The 20,079-nt window shown below is 37.9% G+C and overlaps 1 protein-coding gene and 1 pseudogene across 4 annotated transcripts in view; one reads left to right on the forward strand and one right to left on the reverse strand.

Moving 5' to 3' along the window:
* FBXL20 (F-box and leucine rich repeat protein 20) overlaps positions 1–20,079 on the reverse strand; it is a 90,315-nt gene that overhangs the window by 62,998 nt on the left and 7,238 nt on the right. The gene's annotated exons all lie outside the window — the stretch shown is intronic.
* On the forward strand, positions 17,353–18,406 carry LOC123816710 (annotated as a pseudogene).

The raw sequence follows: 20,079 nt of genomic DNA on the forward strand, positions 1-20,079 counted from the left end.
TGCAAAATAAATCTCAACAAATGCAGTAAAAAAAAAAAGAGATCATCTCGAGTATCTTTCCTGATCGCAATGGTATTCTGATGTGTGTTTTCTAACACCACAAAGCAATTAATTCTCCAGGCCTTAGCAGGCACTGACTGGGTGTCCTACCAAATCAGATACCAACGTAAGGGTTCAGTCCAACACAACTACCCCACTTCAGTCACCAACTGCAAGTCCAGGCTTACCTGTGCTTTTTTGACCAACTGGCTGTAAATTGGTGGTTCCCATGACCTCACTCCTCAGGTTCAAGTAATTTGCTAAAGCAGCTCTAGTAAGCTCAGAGGACTTGCATTTGCCAAATTATAAAGAATACAGATGAATACCCAGATGAAGAGGCACACAGGATAAGTAAGGTCCAGAAGGGTCATGAGCACAAGAGCTTGTGTCCCCGTAAGAACTGGGAGTGCCATCCTCCTGGCACATGGATGCCACCTACACAAATGTCCTTTTGGGTTTTTAGGGAGGCTTTGTTACATAGGTATGGTTGATTAAATCACTGGCCACTGGTTACTGTTCAACTCCCAGCCCCTCTCCTCTCCAACTGTAAAGGGGGAGGGGAATGAGGAGTGGGACTGAAAAGTCCAACCCTCTAGTCCTGGTTGGTTACCCTGGCAACCAGTCTCGTCTTAAAGTTACCTACCGGCTTTCCAAAAGTCACCTTATTTATATAAACTCAGGAGTGACTGAACGGGACTTCTTGTCAATTACAAGATGTCATTTCACTTTTACGGCCTGGAACTGAGGACAGGGCCTGGGGAGTGGGGAGATGAGTGAAGGCGATCAAAGGGTACAAACTTCTGGGTACAGACGAGTGAGCCGCAGATCTAAAGTACAGCACAGTGACTGTCACGTCACGCTGGGCACCTCAAACTTACACAATATATGTGACTACAATATTCTCTTGATAGAGCTGGAAACAAAAAGAGAAAAATCTGAAAGGGAACCAGTGGAAATTTAAAAATGTAATTAACATAAGGATTATAGAACGTGCTAAAATAGGTTTTCTTAAACAAAAAAAAAAATTCAAAATTAAAAACGGCATAGACCAAGGAAAAAGCAGTCCAGTGTCGTTATTGGGTATATAAACAAATTAGGATTTAATGGAGAACACAGGTTTTAACTCTTTCTGTGGCAGTATGCCTGATCCCATCCTCCCAAATCAATGGCGATCTAAAATGAAAAAAATCAAGACAATGAGATTTTTCATAAATTTACATGTATTGCACTTTTAAATGTTGAAATTATATCCTTCAAATTTGGTAAAAATTAATCTATATTTTATTTTAAAAATATCAGTGGTATACCATATATTTTTTAAAATAACATTGGCTACTTTTTATTAGTTAGCCCTCTCCTCCCTGCCCCCAAAATTTTACTCACCCAAGGGTTTTGTAAATTCCCTAGAATGTACCTTTATGACAGAGTTCTATACAAAATGTAGTCATGAATAACTTTGAGGTTGTCTGCCATCAGTCATAAAAAATTAACATAAACATGTTTACAGATGGTTTTAAAAAAATCAACATTGGTAGGCATGAGCCTGTTGGTATATATGCAGAATTGAAAAATTCAGTCATTTTTTCTCTGGGGCCATTCATTCTCTTACAAGAAGAACAATTCTCTAATTTCCTACGCGGCTGATGGAATTCTGGAACCAGGTAAGGGAAGGAGACTGGCTGGTTCCACTATTCAGTGTGACATCTCAGCCCCATCATCTCTGGGTTTGGGGTCTTGGGTCCTGAATCTCTCAAATTCATTCCTCCAAAGAATAATCTCCTGACCTCTACAAGGCTGATGGCAGCAGCCCAACTGCTCAGCTCAGGGTGAAGAGGGTGAGTACTGGGGGAACACAGAGGACTAAAAGGTTTTTATCTCCCATTGCAGACTTTCAGACAGCCTCCCTCCCATCCTCAGCCCCCATCTGTGGTATATGGTATCTCTATGCTCTGTTATTTTCAGGCAGGGGTCCTTGCATACAAATTATGATCTGCCTCTTGTCAGTATTCTTTCCTCTATAGGCACTTGAGTTTGACCTTCCTCTCCTATGCTAGGTCACTTAATCTTTCTGCTTTCCCTCTTTCCATAGAAGTACGATTACAGATGTGTCATAGTTTCAAAGATGGAGTTTATATTTGTTTTATGTATTTTCAAAAGAGCCTGGAAACAATTTTACTTTGCTGTCTTAAAACCAGAAAGGTTTTAAGATGTTTGTAATCTTTTAAATCAAATAACCTTGAAAATGAGCCACTGCTATTCAAGCACTAAATGTTTATGTTTGATAATTAACTCCCAAAGGATAACACAAGAACTCAAATGGTTGGGTTAATTGAAACTACTTGTTTTTCAAACAGAGCCTATACTTTCTCACTCTGTGGCTTTATATCTTCTACCTGGAAATCTTTCTATTTTTAATGCTCTGCTCCAATTTCATATTCTCCATGAAAGTTCTCTGTTACAGGAGAAACGCCTCTTTCTCACCTTGGGTTTTTAAAAATCTTCTCTAAACATACTCAAGGCTTCTCTGTCCCTCTTCACTGATAGAGACAGAGTGACTTATCTGAGCTTACCTGGCTAGTTAATCTTAGATGAAGAGCAAACCTGGCCCATCTCTGTGTTTCCACCTTTTCCAGGTGTGGAGCAATTATACTCTACTTCTTTAGGGCCAAACGCTCCCCTGCATAAAGTAAGTTTATTAATCCACTATAGCAATTTTTGGAATTAGGTGGGTAAAGGACTTCAGTTAAAAGGCTCACACACCTATGTCCTCCAATTTGGTATCTGTTAGTATTAAGAGTGTTATTTTGGCCCCCACATGTCACTCCTGTTTTCTCCATTTGTTCATAACTTCAGCAAGGGTAAGGGATGCTTTACTTCAGACCTCTTCAGAAATCTTAATATTCTCTAAATAGCCATGTTAACTTACTTTCCTATAATCCACAGCACACTGGTTATGGTTCTACTATAGAGCTTACATTTTTCTTACTGTGTTAACACAGCCTTCTAACCTACTAGGCTATGAGCTTTTAGAAGGCAGGTTAATAACAGTACCTTCCACACAAGCCACAACGTAAATATGTTTCAGATTGACTGAATGGTTAAATGTTTCTTTAAAAGTAAAGATGATTTTATGCTTTCTTGCTATTTCAGATTATACTCATTCTAAAGTCATAGTAACCACATATTAATATTGCCACATTAAAACTAATAACTAATATTTTGTTTTTCCTTGCCAAATTTCCTCTGCAATATGTTGGGTCATTACCACAGTTTGTTTTTGTCTGCATTCTTTACGATTTTTAGAAGCTAATTATATATCTTATAAACCTAAAACTGGAAATAATTCAGTTTACACAAATGAAATGGATAGACTCTAAGGTGATATCTCATTACTTTTCTATAATATGGAACAAAGGCAATAACTATGTGAATTCACTCTATTAGTACGTCATCATCAGTAACTTTAGTGGTTAAAAATAAGTAGTACATAAAAATGATTAGGAAAGGACACAGCCAAACTACTGGTTATGGTCACTTTTCTACAGAATAAAAATTAGAAAATGAAAAAGTACATTTTTAGTATAATTAGAGTATTTCAAAACCAGGGAGCCAGAATTAGGTCTTTTCAAAAGACACAGATGAAAAGTGTACTTACAGACATCATCAATGAAAATGGCGGAATAAGGAATTTTTAAATCTCACCTCTCCATAAAAGTCAGTAACCAAAAAAGTAGCAAAACAAATTTTGTTTTGAACTTTGGGAATTAACCAAAGGTTTGCAACAACCCTAGGAGTGTACATTCAAGAAAAAAGGTTGAATCTCATTAAAAACAAAGCTTGTGCCATTTTAATTTACCATAATCCCCAAATCAGCAATAGCTTTGAAAATAACAGCTTGCATTGCTGGTAACTGAGGAACCAAAACAGATCTCTTTTTCAAAGTATAATATCATAAGTATCCTATATTTGTCTTCACCTGTCTGGCTGATCCCTGGAAGACCAACACAAATGGCTTGTCTTTATTTGCCCAATTCAGAAGGGGCCTAGTGCTAAGGAAACTACCCCACTGTGTCCAGCACATTTATAGGCAGATGTTTTACTCACTGATGCCTGAGTGATGATAGGTAACAGTTGGAGCAAACAATGGACCAACCAAAGGGCTTGGGAGGAAAGGGCCAGAGAATGAGATGCCCTTAAGGGCAAAGAAAGCTCCAAAATATTCCTGGGAATCTGGAAGGCCACAGGCATGCCCAGGCCTGTGCACTTGTCCAGGAAAGACCTGAGAAAGCCCTGACCTGTCACCTCTGGCTGACCTTGAAACTCTGCAGAAGCAGGAAGTGAAGGCTAAGTAAGTTAGGCATACTTGTAAACTGTCTGGCTGAACGTCGAGGGCATACCCCAAAATGTACCAAAAAACCCTCCATAAAGGGTTTTTTCCATAAAGAATTAAAATTCTTTAATTAAAATTCCATAAAAAATTCTTCCATAAAGAATTTTTGGTTGCAGGTATTTAAGGAAATCTCTGTATAATCATTAGCTGACTACTAAGCTAATGGAACAAAGGTTTTGGTGGCCACAGAAGACAAAGAATACACACTTTTCAGTATTATTTCAAAAAGACACTAAATAAACAATACTATAAAATAAGCAGCATTAACAAACCTGAGAGGGGAACAACTATGATTTCTAAATTTACCACCTTTTAATATTCAGAATGTCCAATTTTCAACAAAAAATTACAATGCATGCAAAGAAATAATTTGCAAATAACATACAGAAGGATCTACTATCCAAAATAAAGAACTCTTATGACTCAACAATAAAAGTACAAATAACCTAGTTTAAAAATGTGCAAAGAATTTGAATAAACATTTCTCCAAAGAAAATATACAAATGGTCAAATGGTCAAACAAAGATACTCAACATCATTAGTCATTAAGGAAATACAAGCCAAAACCACAATGAGATACCACCTCACACCCACCAGCATGCTATAATTAAAGAAAAAAAAAGGGAAAGCAACAACTGTTGGCAAGGATATGGAGAAACTTGAACCACTGTACATAGCTGGTAGAATGTAAAACAGTTCAGCTGAGATGGGAAACAGTTTGGTAGTTCCTCAAAATGTTAAACATAAAATTACCACATGACCCAGCAATTCCACCCCTAAACATAACCAAAAGAGTTGACCCTTCCCTGGCTGCTTGAAGATTGGCCGCCATCATGAAGGACACAGTAACTATCCAGATCGGCAAGTTCATGACCAACAGACTACTTCTGTTGATCGAAGTAGAGCAGAAACAAATGGTTACTGATGTCCTGTACCCTGGGAAGGCAACTGGTACACCTAAGATAGAAATTCAGGAAAAACTAGCCAAATGTGTAAGACCCAACCAAATGTTAGCTTTGTATTTGGACTCGGAACCCATTTTGGTGGTGGCATGATTTATGATATGCAAGAAAAATGAACCCAAACATAGCCTTGCAAGACAGGGCCAATATGAGAAGACGACGACCTCAAGAAGACAGAAAGGAAAGCAATGGTAGAATGAAGTCAGGAGGACTGCAAAGGCCAATGTTGGTGGCTGGCCAAAAAAAAGGCGGGGGGGAGGGTAAAGATTTTTCAGTGATTTTATCTGTGATGATTGCGCAGATTTTTCAATAGACGATGAATAAACTAAGAGCTTTAAAAGAACAAAGAACAGAAAGAGCCCTGGCTGGTTTGGCTTAATGGATTGAGCACCAGCCCGAAAACCAAAGGGTCAGGGCACAAGCCTAGGTTGTGGGCCACGTCCCTAGTAGGGGGCACATGAGAGGCAACCACATACTGATGTTTCTCTCCCTGTCTTTCTTCCTCCCTCCCCCTCTCTAAAAATAAATAAAAATCTTGGGGAAAAAAAAAGAACCGAAAACAGGTTTCAAATACATACTGAGGTAAGAATATTCATAGCACTGTTTACAATAGCCAAAAGATGTAAATCACTAAGATGGAAATCACTCAACAAATGCATAAGCAAAATATGGTACATCTATACAATGGATTATTCAGACATAAAAAGGAATAAGCCCTGGTTGGTGTGGCTTGGCTGGCTGGAGCACTGTCCCGTACACCAAAAGGCAGTCCGATTCCATAGTTGTGCTTCAAAACTAAACACCAAAATCATTCTATTTATTATGCTCCAGGTCAGTGTTACCCAAAGTGTGGTGCTCACTTAAGCTTCCTTATATTTCTTAGATGCAAATTCATGGGCCCAGGTGATTTACCAGCTTTCCATGGAAATCTTCGAAAATACACCTCTCTTAAACCATAGTTCTTAATCCTGGGAAAATGCTTTGCCTTGTACTCCTCATAATGTAAGATAATGAACACTTTATTGTTTAAATCAAGAAAAAGGCTTTTCTATTACTTGCAGCTGAGAGCACCCAAACTGGATAAAACAAATGAATACAAACACACACACACACACACACACACACTTGACAGTTTTCTAACAAAGGCAAATCCTACCAGATCTGTTAAAAAATATATCCAGAATCTAATTACTTCTAATAACTCCACCACAATTAACTTCATACAAGATTACTGCAAGAGTTTTGAATACCAGTTATACTCTCATCTCCACAAAGCAAGAGTGACTTCAAAACATGAATTATACATGTTCTTCTTCTGCTCAAAAATCCCTATGGCTTCCCTTGGTCAGAATAAAATCCAGAGCTTAACACGTCCAACAAGCCATTCACGGTCTGCTCTGGTCTCCAATCAACCTACCTTCTCCATCCTCACTCATAACTCTGTGGGGTTCCTACAACACTTACCCAACCTCAAATGATCTGGCCATAGTGACCTACCTATTCAGTCTCTAGAATACATCAAGCACATTGCCACCTTCATTTTTTTTAAGTCTGCTCAAATTAACCTTAATGATAAAGTCTTCTTAAGCCATTCTATGTAAAATATAAACCATGCCCAAGTCCCTTCTTTCTGTTCCCTAGCCTTCATTTTTGTCCATAGCACTTACTAGATCAGACATATGTATTTACTTTTTTTTATAAGTTTTGTGTCAACCTCCTTTCACTAAATTTTAAACTCCATTAAGGCAAGATTTTGTGTTTTATCCACTTTTACACTCTCAGTATCTCTGACAATATCAAGCACATATAAAGTATTCTACAAATATTTGCTGAGTAAATTAATGATTAGGAAATGTAACAGAAAGAAAAGTCCATTTATAATAATATTGTAAAATATGAAGCATATAGAAATAAAACTAACGAAACTATGTAAGATCTTAAAGGAAGAACTCTATAAAAATCTTATTAATAAAAGCTGAATAAACGTAGAGGGTCCGGCACAAATAAACCCCTTTTTCATTACAAAATCTTTTATTACAAAATCATAAGCTGTAATTCTGTAACATAACAATCATGCTCAAGCACACCACATGACATTTTAGGTGAGATGTTCAAATTAAAACAATAAATTATTACACCCACATTATTACCCTACCTACCAACCACACTCAACCAAGTGTTACTTCTGCAGGATGCTGTATGTCATGTTCATTGAATGGAAAGGAAAGTATGGATTATAAAGGTATCAATTTCTCCAAATTAATGTATAAAGTCAATTAATTAAAATATACTAGCAATAAAAAACAGATGGAAGAAAGAATGCAGTTCAAAAACAGACCTTTGAAGTCAAATTAATTAGCTTTATGACAGAAAATGACATTTCAACACCAGTGGGAAGAAGATGGACTAAACTGTGTTAGAACAGCTGGCTGTCAATACAGGGTGAAAGTTCAGTAAGAACTCTATTTTACAAAATAAACTCCAGGTAGCTTAAAAACTTAGATGTAAAAAAATTTAAATGTAAAAAAACTATAAAAATATCAGAACAAAATATGGAAAAATATTTATAATCTTGTGATTAGAGGACACTTTTTAAAAAGATTTATTTTTTAGAGAGAGGAAGGGAGGGAGAGAAGCATCAATGTGTGGTCGCCTCTTGCACGCTCCCGCACTGGGGACCTGCCCACAACCCAGGCATGTGCCCTGATTGGGAATCGAACCAGTGACCTTTTCATTCACAAGCCACCACTCAAACCACTGAGCCACACCAGCTTAAGTAACACTTTTTTTTTAATAAACAGAAAAAGCAAACATAAACAAAGTTAAGAGATAAGCCCAATCAATGGATTAGTATCCAATATAAAGAATGCCTAAGAAGGATTAAAAAAAAACAGACACAACACAATTTTTAAAACTTGACAAGAAATAAAACAGGCAATTTATAAAAGAAATACAAGTGACTGAGAAAACATAAAGACTAAAACAGGAAGACACTTTAGTAGTAATGAGAAAAATACAAAATAAAAAATACAACACAATTTTTCATTGATCACTGAAAAGTTGGGAAACATCATGTGTTGGTAAAGATGTGGAGAAACAAGTTCACTCATATATTATAGGCCAAAACATAAATGAGGAAGGCAATCTGACAATAAATCTAAAAAAGATATTCCCTATGACATTCCCTATGACATTCCCTATGATATTCCCTATTAGCTCTTCTTGGTATTCATAAAGAACACTTGCACATGTACACCAGAGGGCATGGACCAGAACATCTGTTCCATTTTTGTTTGTGATGCCAATGACAAATCCTAAAAGTTCATTAATAGCTAGCCATACAAACTAGAATATCCATATAATAGAATACTACATAGCTGTTAAAAGCTAAGACACATTGTTAAAGTTTTAGAATGACAGGCACAGTATGAGGCTAGGTATGTAAATACACATATAAAAGTAATGCTATATAAAAAGTATAGAGGAGGATACTCATCAGTTTAAAACTGGCCCTTATCTCTTTAGGTGGAGTGGGACGGAAAGGAGAGAATGAGGATTAGGGGCCATATAAGGAAAAAAAATTGTATAAGAAGAATTTATTTATGTAAAGAGAGGGGAAGGTAGGGAGAAAGAGATGGAGAGAAACATTGATGTAAGAGAAAAACATCTATTTGCTGCCTCTTGCACATGCCCCCACCTGGGACCAGGCCTGAAAACCAGACATGTGCCCTGACCAGGAATGGAACTGGCAACCTTTTGCTTTATGGGACGACGCCCAACCAAATAAACCATGCTAACCAGGGCTATGGGAAGAATTTTTATCATACTTAAAATGTTGAATTGTTTAAATAACATTTTACTTATATACTCATTATGTAATTTAAATTTTATTTTAATTTTTTATTATTCTCACCAAAGACATTTTTTTCATTGCTTTTAGAGAAGGAAAGGAAGAGAGTTACAGGAGAGGAACATTGATGCAAGAGAGAAAAATCAATGTGAGAGAGAAGCATCAATTGGTTGCCTCTTGTATGTGCCCAGACCGGGTATTGTCACCCAAACCAGGTACTGGGGGTTGTATGCACCTACACCCAGACCAGGGATCGAACTTGTAACCCAGGTATGTGCCTTGACTGGAAATCGAACCCGCAATGCTTCAACCAACTGAGCCATGCTGGCCAGGGCAAAAACATATTTTAATTAAAAAAAAAAAAGCAAAAAAGCAAGGTGCTAAACCATATACCCAGTATAATCTTGTTTGTTTATAAAATAGGAACATAACCATATAAAACAATACTATTAAATACATAACTTACAGAAGGATTTATAAGTTAAAAATTTACAAAACTCTCTTTTAAGGTGAATAGAAAATTTAAGTTCTCTCCAAGAACAAATACTACAACAATTTAATTTAACTACTGTTTCTAGTCACTATTTATTTATTTATTTACTATTTTTAGAGAGAAGGAAGGGAGGGAGAAAGGGAGAAAAACATCAATGTGTTGTAGCCTCTAGTGAGTCCACTACTGGGGACCTGGCCTGCAACCCATGCATGTGCCCTGACTGGGAATTGAACCGATAACCCTTTGGTTTGCAGGTCAGCACTCAATCCACTGAGCCATACCAACCAAGGCAATCTAGTCGCAATTTAAACCACAGACCCATCCTTACATAACTGTCTTTTTGTAAAATGAAAACGGGTAGAAGACATGTCACTAACACACATTAAACTGAGGGACTTGAGTCTAATTTAGGACAGCAAAGAGGTTGATGCCAAAGTTTCCTTTGGGTACAATAATGGTAAGGATATGGTAGCCAGTTAGGCCAGACAAGAGCAGAGTAGGAACAGCACGGCTGGCTATGAGCAAAACTGGAATAACAAGTATTGTAGGGTGGGACCTTGCTCCCAGGGTGACCTTTCCTCCCCTAACATATCGCTGGTCATGAGGTTCAGACCCTTCCCTGACTTTTTGTTCCCCTGTATGTCACTAGTCCTGTCGCAGACACCCTTAGAGGAGAAACAAGGAGGCTGATCAACAGCCCTCATACAACTCCCATACAAGCCCTTGCAAGACCACGCCCTTAAGATTTAAGCCCTCAGGACAAACAAGGTTCTGGCCCTCATCAAATAATCTTTTTAAAAAAAGACTTTATTTATTTATTTTTAGAGGGAGGAGAAGGGAGAGAGGGAGAGAAACATCAATGTGCCAGAAAAACACTGATCAGTTGCCTCTTGTATACCCACAACCCGAAATTGAATCAGCAGACACCCAACCCACTGAGCCACACCAGTCAGAGAGGCATCAAATAATCTTAAGAACAAAGCGCTGAATCTGCAGACCACAGAGTTTTGGTAAAAGTAGAGATAACATCTAGGCCTCAGTAGTGTTTTAGCTTCAGGCCCAGAAAAGCAGCAAAACCAGAGGAAGCAAACCAAGGCCATGGCTAACACCCGGACCAACTGCAATAACTAAAATTCCCCTCCAGGGCCAACCAATCAGTAGAGGCCACTTCCCTGAAAGAACATACCTGGAAAACCGCTGTACATTCTGTTGAGATGCTCCCAAGACCTCCCTTAAAATCCCCTCCTTTGGAAACCAGATGAAAACCCTTGAAACAAAGGACCCAGTGCTCACACTCTCAAGCAAGCCTGCACCTATCCTCACATTCCTCCTTCCCTTCCCATCCCCTTCTCCCTCCCTCCCTCTCTGCCCTAGCCTTTCCTTCCCCCTTTCTTCCCTTAACATGCAAAACTTTGCTTTTTTTTTCCTCCCAAATCCCAAGGGCCCTTCTTTTGCCTCTAATTTGTTTTACTGAGTCCATGCAGCCCAGCTGGGTCACTTCTTCCATCTCTGTGACAGTCTAAATACATTTTCTCTTATAATGAAATTAGAGTTCTTGGCTCTGAATTCTTTCTCAGCTGAACTGAAAGACCTCAGTGTAACTTTGTCCATTACATCTGGTGCTGTTCACAATTAACAGTAATGACAGGGGAAATCAAGAGTAAAAGATTTTAGCTTCAGTTATAGTTGATGGGCTTAAGTGATTAATGCACATTATTCCAGGAAATGGAATGCACAATCTACATAACTCCAAGAGTTACTTCGACAAGCAATTCAGCCTTTGTTTTCCAGGGGGGTCTACACGCCAGGAGATCATGTCTGAGCCATTGTGTTCCAGGGAGGGAACATCAGTGACTGAGATAAAGAACTGTTGATCAGCAGATAAAGAAATACTAGGAAAACCACTTCCAGACTTCAAGGGTTATCTGAATAACTTTTTTCCAACCCCTTTACCTACCCTTTCCTTCTCCCTTTAAAAAGGTCAGCTTGAGGTGAGAGGTTAAAACAGATTTTAGGGTACATAATCTGCTACCTTCTCAGATCACTGGCATCTGATTAAAGCGCTCATAAAGATTCAATCCTTGTTGCTATTTACCGGTTCTGGCAGGGACAGGCAGCTGATGCTTCCAGTTTCAGTAACACTTCATAGAGATTACACACCATTTAATCAGCCATAGTACAACTCAGCCACAGTAAATAAAAGCTGTAAGAAAGTTTACTAAACTAGTTCTTGGTTAAGTTTTATTTAGACTTCAATCTAATCATTTTTTAAAAAATCCTCACCCAAGGATATGCTGATTCTAGAGAGAGGTAGAGGGGAAAGAAACATCAGCATGAGAGAGAAACATCCATTGGTTGCCTCTCGTACATGTACCTGCCAGGTATCAAACCCACAACCTAGGTAACAATGAGTAGCAGAATAATCATTTCCTCTTTTTAAGAGTACCACTGGCATTAAACATAACAACTGCCTACAAATATTATTCGGTTGTCTACGGACTTTCAACCTGAATGTGCACCCAAAGCCAATTCCACAGAAGGAAAACACTCTTTCCAATGAAGATAATCTGGAACAAATATACATTATTCTGCCCTAGTTCCCAGACTCATGCCACATTGAATTCCGTAGTTTATCATACTCACCTTAATTCATCTCTGAAATAATTCTATACTGGGGCAAAATTCCAACCACCTGACAACAATCACAACATATAAATCATAGAATAAAACTGAATCATAGTTAGGTAAGTAGTATTATCAAGACTAAAAAGGTTGACCTGGCCAGGTAGCTCAGTCAGTTAGAGCATTGTCCTGACACACCAAAGCTGTGGGTTCGGTCTCCAATTAGGGAACAAACAAGAAGCAACTAATGAATGCATAAATAAGTGGAACAGCAAAATCAGTGTTTTCCTCTCTCTCAAATCAATATTTTTTTTAAAAAAGGTAATGTATGAGTTAATTACACATTTCATTTGAATATATGTTTGACTGTGATTAGCAGGGTCAGATAGATCTTGGCCATAACACCTTGTGTTTTATGGATGGGGTAATTTTAAATTAAAATTTCACATTACTGAAATAAATAATTTAAACACTCTGAAATATGATAATTTTGTTTCTTGGTATTCTTTCTGATATTAAAACCTTACTTTGATTCCACTAAATCTACCTAATCTTTCATCTAAGGACATCTGTTTATTCATAAAACACTATATCCTAAATTTTTGTTATTTAACTCAATAGTAGTATAATGTTAACTTTAACTTTTTTAAAAAAGATTTTATTTATTTATTTCCAGACAGAGAAGGGAAGACGAAAGAGAGGGAGAGAAACATCAGTGTGTGGTTGCCTCTCGCATGCCCTGCATTTGGTTTGCAGGCCTGCACTCAATCCACTGAGCCACACCAGCCAGAGCTAACTTTAACTTTTTTTTTAATTTGTATTAATCTGAGAGAGAGAGAGAGAGAGAGACAGAGAGAGAGACAGAGAGAGAGAGAGGAAGGGAGGGAGGGAGGGAGGGAGGGAGGGAGGGAGGGAGGGAGGGAGGGAGGAATTGATTTCTGTTGTTCCACTTACTTATGCCGTCACCGGTTGATTCTTATATGTGTTCTGACCAGGGGATTGAACCTGCAACCCTGATGCATCAGGACTATGCTCTCATCAATGAGCTACATAGCTAGGCTGTACTTCTACTTTTCATCTTCAAAAATATACTATGTGAAATTGAGTAAAATATAGCCCAGATTTTGTAAGTCAAACCAAAGAATAAAACTTGCAAAAAGGCTGAATATGAACAACCTTATAAACTTATATCCAAGGTTCTACAAATACATATAAAACTCATTTAGTATCTCACTCCTAATCTTCATGAAGAAGAATTATAATAAATAAGGTAATCAGCCCTGGCTGGTGTGGCTCAGCGGACTGAGTGTTGACCTGCAAACCAAAAGGTCGCCAGTTCAATTCCCAGTGAAGGCACATGCTGAAGTTGCAGGCTGGGTCCCCAGCTGGGAACATACGAGAGACAACCGATTCATGTTCACTCACACACATCAATGTTTCTTTCCCTCTCTTTTTCCCTCCCTTTCCCATCTCTCTAAAAAATAAATAAATAAAAAATTTAAAAAGGTAATCAGGTAAGTTTTACTTGACATATGGATAGTATATGAGTACCCACAGCTTTTGGTCCAACAGTGATTTACTGCATGGGTATCTGAAAGGAAATTGCTGCTTGGTACAGTTTACACAGAATATTTGTTCATGGTTGTGCAGGACAGTTACTTAAGTTGGTTAGTAAATGTGGCTAATAAGCCAAAGTATAGGTTCAAACCCCATCCTTTGTAGTCCTCAGAAAATTAACTTTGCTTCAATCTATGGCCACAGATTCAAGTGTTACTTAATCTAAACAAAACATCTTATAAATGCCTGCTATAAATCAAAAGAAGAATAATGGGTAAATTATTCAAAACAACCTATTTTCAACATGCCCTAGAGTCAGAGAGTGTTTATGTTCTATAAAATAGCAGAGAAATATCCTGTACCTAACATACAAGATTTTTTTAAAGTTCAAATTAAATAATGGGAACATTCTCTTTAATGTGTAAAACACTCTTCATTACTTGAGATAGTTTAAAATAATCTGTCCTACTAAAGGAGGATTAGGATATACTGTATTTTTGGACCATAAGACGCACCTAGGTTTTAGAGGAGGAAAACAGGAAAAAAAATTTTGAAGCAAAAATTGTGGTAAAATATTTAATAACAAAAGTAACATAACATCTCACCAATGTAAATGTAATAGAACTTAACAGCAGCATTAATAACCATTATTCCTCCCAAATGGCGAGAGGGTACATCTATCTTAATAGTCTGAAACATATGGTCACACACACATACGTGTATATATAGACATATATATATATATATAAGGGTCATACATATACATGAGGATCAGCATTATGCAGTCATTCATAAATTCTTTAAAAAGACTTATTCTTTGACTTAAAAACACAGCCCTAGCTAGTGTGGCTCAGTGACTGAGTGCTGGCCTGCAAAACCAAAGGGTCGCTGGTTTGATTCCCAGTCAGGACACATGCCTGGGTTGAAGGCCAGGTCCCCAGTAGGGGACGTGTGAGAGGCAACCACACATTGATGTTTCTCTCCCTCTCTTCCTCCCTTCCCCTCTGTCATACAGGGCAGGGTAAAAGTAGGTTTACAGTTGTTCGTATGTAAAATAATGCAATAATTAAATAATATAAGAATAAACTGTTTTGCATACTCACAACTGCAAACCTACGTTTGCCACACTCTGTATAATGAATTCCTGGAACTACTGGGGAAAGAGTTACTTCCCTGTTATTCTTTCCCTAACCTTGTTTAATTTTTGCTTAAGTCTCTGAGGGATGTCACTTTAGAGAGGAGCAGTTACTCTGATTAGCTCTACCTTAGTAGTGCTGCTGTTTCATTTCCCTAAAGATGTATCAGTAGAACCAAAGAAATTACTAATAAAAACCTGCTGATTTTTTCCCTTGGTCCTTCCTTGTAAACATGGAGGAAATGCCACAGAGAAGAATAATTCATACCTGTATGCTTAAAAATAAATCCTCACACCAGGTAGTAAAGTGCTAATATTTTTTCAAAGCAGGGTCAATGGATTTTGTTTTCCTTTAAACGCATTCAAGTGTGATGCATCTCTTATAAGTAGTATGAGGAAACATTGATGTTTCTCTCCCTCTCTTTCTCCTCCCGCCCTTCTCCTCTCTAAAAATAAATTTTAAAAATCTTTTTAAAAATGTTCATTTTATTCAGGAAGAGTACTATTAAAAGGTAAGAGTTCTGGGTTTAATCTTTTTTTTTTCTTTTAATTGAGGTATAACTGACACACAATATTAAGTTTAATCTTTAACATTAATCCAGCTTGTATTAAGGTAGAGAAATAGATAGTAGAAACCTTACTTTAGAGCTGCAAAGACAGAGAGAGGTAAATGGCTTTCCCTAGGGTTCAGTGTGAGTTCACAGTAGTGCCAAAATTAAGTCCCCGGTGATCTTGATTCCTATACTTAGGACAAACTTTTTTGTCTAGACCAGACACTGATGTGCTGAGGTGAAATTAATGTCGCCTAGGGCCTACAAATCTACCTTTTGAGAATTTTAATCTAAACATAATTACACTTTTTAAAATTTTATTTATTTATTTTTAGAGAGGGAAGGGAGGGAGATAGAGAGAAACATCAATGTGCGGTTGCTGGGGGTTATGGCCTGCAACCCAGGCATGTACCCTGGCTGGGAATCGAACCTAGGACACTTTGGTTCCCAGCCCGCGCTCAATCCACTGAGCTACGCCAGCCAGGGCTACATAATTACACTTTCTTAAGGAATATATTGACCTCAGTAAAACTGCATTTGTTGTTGTGCAAATCTAGATTTGGAAAGCTTCTTTTTTATAAATTCAGCCAGCTTTGACTAAGAATACTGAATATTAAGTCCCTTAACTTTCTAAAGTTACTGTTAGTGATGTTAAAAAATGTTCTAGTATTAATGGTTTAACATATCCATGGAGAATTCCAAAATATATCAGGTTTCTTTCCTACAAATGAACTAAGTGACAATGTAAGTTTTTTCAAAGACCATGAGAACAATTTTCAAACAGCAGATAAGGATGCATGTGGGAAAAGGGTATTAACAACGCAGTGCTCTTTCTCAAAAATAAATGCATCTCTACTTGAGCATGCTCAATTGCACCATAATTCAATTTTGTGCAAATTAGAGAATGGAGCTTCTGGGGTATAAGCTAACCGATCTAGTGCTTTAAATGTCAACTTACAGCCCTGGCTGGTGTGGCTCAGTGGATTGAGTGCTGGCCTGTAAACTAAAAGGTCACAGGTTTGATTCCCTGTCAGGGCACATGCCTGGGTCGTGAGCCAGGTCCCCAGTTGAGGGTGTGCAAGAGGCAGCCGATCGATGTTTCTCTCCCTCTCTTTCTCCCTCCCTTCACCTCTCCCTAAAAAATAAATAAATAAAATCTTAAATGTCAACTCACAATTTGATGTGAGATTCTCACCTTAGGAGACATTTATCCATATTTGCCTAACAATGAATACAGTAATGGTTCCAGTATAAACTCCAGATTAAAACACTAACTTATTACTGTACAACTAGACTAATTAAAATTCATAGGTGTTCATATTTAATAAACCCAATATATAAAACAATTAGATGAATAAAGAGATAATGAGTTATATTCTTTCCTTTATAACAGAAATTTTCCTTTAAATAGTAAATTCCTCCAAAGCATTTAAAACCATAGAGAGCAGGGCTCCCCCACGTAGGAGTCTGCACAAGTCTGCAGCCCCGGATGCCTGCACCTTCTACTTGACAGCGACAAAGGTGCTGAAGGCACTGGCCCTGCCAGCCCAATAGATCAGCCCGTAGTACCTGTGTGAGCAGAGTGAGTGGAAGTGACCACAGCGGGATATCACAGGCAAAGCTGCATGGCCAGTGTGCCACTGGAATTTGAAGACTGCATCATCTTGCCTCCAGCATTCTCTGTCCTGTGATCAACGTGAGTTACCTGAACTTCTTAAGTAACAAACAAAATGTGCCAGGGGGCTGAAAATACGACCTCTATACTGCTCTGGGATTGGCTATGAGCTCCAGCATTTTCATTGGAGGGAGTTTCATTGGGGGGGGGGGGCCTCTGTGATGTGCCAGAAAGGCTCCATGAGAGCAGGTCAAGACGGTCATGCATACCTTAAAGAATGGTTGTGGTGGGCTGGACTGCTGTCAGTGGGAGCCAGTGAGGCGGCCAACTTTGCTGCCTATGCCTGTGCACCAGCTACCCTAGCAAACTGTGTTAGGCACTCTCAGCATCCTAGTGCTATTCCTTAGTCATACTTTCTAAAAGAAAGACTTAATTTTCATGGGAAAAAATGGATGTTTGCTAAGTATTCTAGGATGTACCATTATGGTCATTCATGCTCAAAAAGAGAAGGGGATCGAGACTTTAAATGTCTCACAAGCACAGGTTTTGGGGTCTTTGTGACATTTGTGGCCATTGTGTCCTTGATATTACTCTTTGTGGTGGGAACCCACCACAGGAGGACTGTCACGCCTGAGTGTATCATGATCTGATCTGTGATTGCAGCATTTTCAGTCTCCTGTGTTAAGGGTCTGGGCACTGCTATCAAGGAGCTGTCCGCTGGGACTCCTGCGCTTGTGCTGCAGCAGCCCTAGTGGGCCCTGCTGCTGAGCCTCATATTCTGTGTGAGCACACAGATCCAACACCTGAGCAGGGTCCTGGACTTATCCAACACTTCCCTTGTGACTCCAATTCACTATGTCTTCTTCACAACATCAGTTCTGACTTGTTCAGCTATTCTTTTTCAAGAGTGGCAGAACACGCCTGTTGATGATGTCATTGGTATTTGAGTGCCTTCTGTACAATCATTGTGGATATGCAATCACATTCTTGTTGCATGCCTTTAAAGACATCAGCTTTAGTCTAGCAAGTAAGTCTTCCTGGGTCTTTTTGAAAAGACAAAAAAGCAATGAATGGCAATCTTACTTGTATGTATGAAGTTCCTAATAATAATGAAGAAAGTTTAACCTGTAAAACTGAACAGCACATTGGTGAAAATACCTCCCAAAGAAATGGAAATCTGACAACTTTTTAAGAAAGATGTAATCAAAGGTTAATTTATAATTGTTGTTATAAAGTGAATTTGAGTATCAGAGTATGTCTGAAAAGCAATTATTCTCAAATAATGGACCATCTTTTTTAAGGTTTAACTAATTCACCAAAAAATTATTTTTTTTGTATTTAACTGATGGTAGCTCACTAACATGACTTCAGTACCTGGTCAATTTTTGTTATCATTGTACTATTGTAGCAGTATTTAAATTTTTCTTTCACCAAAATCTAAATGCACTAATGACAGTTTTAAGTCTGTAAAAATGTTTTAGTCTGGCTGGTGTAGCTCGGGTCTGCAAACCAAAGGGTCAAAGGTTGAATTCCCAGGCAGGGCCAGGTCCCCAGTAGGGGGGCGCACATAAGAGGCAACCATACAATGATGTTTCTCTCCCTCTCTTTCTCCCTCCCTTCCCCTCTCTAAATATAAATAAATGAAATCTTTAAAAAAAAAAAGAGTCAACTAATGAATGTGTAAGTAGAACAATAGACCTCTCCCTCTCCTTTCTCTAAAAATCAATTAAGAAACAACACTGCCCTGATCTAGAAATTTTGCTGTTTCTTTTTGCCTGTCCCTCCTGCCACATATACCCTCTCACTCTATAGACAAGAAAGCAAACTCAAAGCACTCAGAAGAGCTGTACCTATGGCATCTTCTTCTTGCAAATTATTGGGGAAAAAAAGGAACTGATAATGCTTTTCCATTTACTTTTAATTGATTATGAGGTTATATTTGCCTGCATCTTACAGTTAACCAGAAAGCAGACTCTCCAGCAAATAGTTGGTACATTTCATTCTATAATATTGGGCAGGCGTTTGATATATTTATCAACCTTCACTTCCATGCTGTTAGATATGATTTCTGTTTCAACACCAAAGTGATACATAAGATCAATTTACTACTTATTTTCATGGTGTTCGGTTTCTCTTTTTAAATTTTTACTAGAAATTCCTGGGATCAAGGATAGAAATGACAGAACAAAACACTGCCAATATCTGTTTCACAACTGACTAAATCCTGGTCTACCATGATTTATTTTAACAGGTGATTTTAACCTCATAGCAACTTAAACTGAGCAAAAATTGATTCAATTAATTATATTTCTACCTGATTATAACTGTCAGACATAAGGCTTATTATAATGCCAACAGAATCAAATTGGAGGAAATACAATTAGGGAATAAAGAGGTAACACCTATATGTATAACTCACATACTTGCTAAATAGTTATTTCATATGTGCTGAAAATAACTACGCAGCAGAGCCATTCTTTTAACAGAAACAGTCTTCAAAAGCTAATTCAAATTTGTTTTGGGTTAATTTTGAATACATATATTTGTTTTTTTAAGTTATGTTATTAAGCAAGATGAAGCACAAATGCTATTGCATAGTTCAGTATCATCACCTACTGCTAGTTGCTATTAACATTTATTACCAAGTGAGTCAAAGTGTGTTAAGACATAAACCTGTAAAACCATAGCTGAACGCCTTCATTTTTCTGAGTCAGTTTTGGGAAGGGGTCTGATCTGAGAATTTACTATGCTACAAGATCAAATAGAAAAACAGTGTAAAGACAACTATGCACAATCAGCTAAATTTGGTCAGTTTAAGGGCATTCTTTCTTCTTCCCCCTTCCCTTGGATTTTCCTGGTGTAATG

The sequence above is a fragment of the Phyllostomus hastatus genome, unplaced genomic scaffold (genome assembly GCF_019186645.2).
Source record: "Phyllostomus hastatus isolate PE091 unplaced genomic scaffold, TTU_PhHast_1.1 phas_contig_210, whole genome shotgun sequence".
Classification (NCBI taxonomy): Eukaryota; Metazoa; Chordata; class Mammalia; order Chiroptera; family Phyllostomidae; genus Phyllostomus; species Phyllostomus hastatus.